This window comes from Rhagoletis zephyria, unplaced genomic scaffold (assembly GCF_001687245.7).
Source record: "Rhagoletis zephyria isolate East Lansing unplaced genomic scaffold, Rhagoletis_zephyria_1.1 Rzeph_scaffold_06613, whole genome shotgun sequence".
Classification (NCBI taxonomy): domain Eukaryota; kingdom Metazoa; phylum Arthropoda; class Insecta; order Diptera; family Tephritidae; genus Rhagoletis; species Rhagoletis zephyria.
The window spans coordinates 31,784-35,216 of NW_016163696.1; positions in this window are offsets into that span (position 1 = coordinate 31,784).

Here is a 3,433-nt window from a genome sequence, read left to right on the forward strand (position 1 = left end):
TTTTCGTTTTAATTTTTGAAAACAGAAACGTTGTTTTCAAAGTATCAAGGAACTTTAACTACTTTATACATATGTAAAGAGTTGAAATGTTGATTACTCATTTTACTCGAAATGTTGATTAATCATAAAGCATTTTACTCAAATATTTTTGTTTTTGGTTAATCAAAAATCTTGATTACTCGAGTAACTGAACTTTTGAGTAATCATAATTTCCAATTAATCGAATAATTGAGTTTTTTACTTTATGATTAATTAAAATTTTGAGTAATCAATTAATCGCACAGCCCTAGTTTTTAAACATAAACTTATAATTTGTAAACGAGATTAACTATGTTCGTCGCTATGGAGCTTAGTATTTTTTCAACCCTGTCTTGGGCATAAATTATATATTTTTGAAGAATCCTGTTGACGCGAAGTTCATCAGTTTGGGAATTTTTGAAAACACATTCCTAAAATGACATGATAGTAATAATGTTGCCCATTTCTCACTACGGCAATAAATCGGGGAGTTGCCAATTTGCTGCCATTGACGATTGTTGCCTATTTCTCATGTTTTGCATGGTGGGAATGTTCACATTGGAGGCATCAAATACAACAAAACTGTGAAGTTTCAAGAGTGCACCACGAAATTAAAAAAAAAGAGGAATCATGCAGAATATCTGTCGTTGATATTTATTAATTTTTTGAAATTTTACGAATTTTTTAAGTTTTGAAATTTTACGATTTTTCTTTTTAATTTGAATAATTTAAAATACTTCGAAATATTAAAATTAAACGGGGAAAATGTCTTGCCAAAACGAACGAATCTAGTGTAATTCCATTTTTTAAATTTTTATTGGCACACTCGAAATTAATTTAATTTAAGAAAGTAATATAAATTTATGGGCATAAGGAATACTGGGTAAAAATCTTCCACGCCAATATTTAATTACTTTTAAATAATATAACTTTTAGGTTGAGGCGTGCGAGTAAACGTGTTAGATGACTGCGTATGGTGCTACGGGGTGTATACGTTGCATACACAACTACGGGTATATATGTACTTAAGCATGAGTGGTTATTTATCTATTTAGGAAGTATCCAATTAACAACCATTGGTTATATTTCAGCTTAAGATACATTAGTAAAAGTAAATAATATTTGAATAAAAAGTAAAAGCTTACAACAAGAGCATAATCATCTCAAGGTTTTATGATTTTAGGAAAAGCAGGGTTGGAATCATATAAAATAGTAGGTAAAAAATAAAAGACCGTGGATAGAATCCTAAAATACATATTGGCACACCTCATTCGGCATATATTTTTTGGAATTCTTCTTTTAAATGCAATGGGGTTTGAATATTTCGTGTCTTGACGTCAATACTGTTCCAAAGACGGACTGCGAAGACAAAAAAACTGATGTTCAGATATTTACGAGTTAAATGTTGTTTGTAGGAGTTGATGCGATCTGGCTGATCGAGTATAAAGCGGCATCACTCTGTTCTTTAAAAAATACGGTGAAAGATGATGCCTAGGCAATTTGTGGAGTCTACATAATGGATTACGGAATTATTCAATACTACTATCGTACCGGTCAAGAGGAAAGTATTTCTTATAGATGGTAATGCATTGCCATTTCTTTTAGACCATTCAGGGGTGTAAAAGTTTTTTTTTTTAATTTTAGGTGTAGGAGATTGTGATCAACACAGTCAAAGGCTTTAGAGTGATCAGGAAGAGTAAGAAAAGTTACGTGGTTTTTGTCCATGTTCAGCCTGATATCATCTGTGACATTAAAAAGTGCAGTAAAGCAACTTCTGTTTGACCTAAAGCCGGATTGGTATTAATTTTTCGATATATCTTCGATATTTATAGTAGTACCTTAAAGTTCTAGTATCATACACCCTGTTCTAGTACTTAGCTAACTGATCTCAGTACCACCCCAATGCCACAAAAATGAAAGATTACCACAAATCATTAAATTTTTGATGAGGAAGTGTTTTGATTATTTCAGAACTATTAAACGGCGAACGTTTTTTGTTTGCTTGTATGTAAGGTGGTATGATCTTATGTACCACCTTCTTGAGCTGGTAAGTTGTGTGCATACATACATACATATTTTTTTATAATACTTTTTTTGCAACTACTTACGATCAATATTCATTCATTCATCTAACAACTAATGCGGCCAAGCATATATAAAAACATATTTCCATACATACATACATAGTTACATATTTAGTAAATGCAAAATATAACATCTGCTTTAATCATTAATCATTTCATATGCAAACGCGTTTCATCAAAATGTGCCTTTTCAGTTATTGTTGTTGTTGTTATCAGCAGTTCAAAAATAAATATTCATTGCATCACGAAATCCCAAATATACATATACATATGTAGATACATACTTATGTACATAAAAGAAAAACAAAAAAAAATTACAAAACTCAAACAATACAATGACTAATACAAATACATGCAAACAAGAGAATTGAATAGTGTAGTAGTTATGGGAAAAATGCACTCCCGCGCATGCTTACAAAAACGTTTTATCAATGCATATATTTATATGTAGATGTAGACGCAGTCAAATGTATCTGAAAGCGTAAATATGTATGCTAAGAATAATGCAATAAATTTGAAAAAATTAAAAATAATGAAATTGAATTACGTAAGCGACGTACATAAGCAGTCACATCTTTTTGGTTATTAAATTTCCCCTTTAAAAATTGCTACTATCCATATTATGTAAGTATGTAGAAAAAGAAAAAGAAAGTGAATAAAAAATATAACTACATAACCAGATAAACCAGGCAGATGTGAACGCCCACAGTGTTTTTTCAATTATGTTATATAGCAGATATTAAAATCTGCCTGGTTATCAGATTATCTGGTTATTTGGGTACATAATATTTTTTACTCAATTTTCAATAATAAAAAAAAACACTGCAGAAAAATAATACCGTGGGCGGTCAAAAAAAAAAATCACGAATGCAGTATGGCAACTATGAAAGAGGAAGAATAGTTGTCCACTTGCCACTTTGTCCCAAATATCAAAATTTCTTTACAGTGCACTTTCAGGGAAGTGAAGAGATGGTAGTATGAAGGCAACAGATCAGGGGGATACGGGGGTGGTTCAAAACGTCTCATCCAAACGAGTCCAAAAGTTGTTTCGGGGCATTGGACGTATGGGCTCTGCAATTGTCGTTCAGCAGGCAGACAGACCCCTTTGTCAGGATGCCCACTCCCAATTACCTTAAACAGTTTTAACAACATTCAAAATCCCAACTGGAGGTAGGTAGATCATGGCAATGCAAGATCTCGTGATCCCACAGCTAACGAAGCACTGTGATGTACTAAGTATTTTAGTCTAACTTATTTTTTATTTTTTGCCGATGAAAGATTAGCGATAACGGCATCGACGCTGAAACCAGTAAGAAATTGACAAAAAAAAA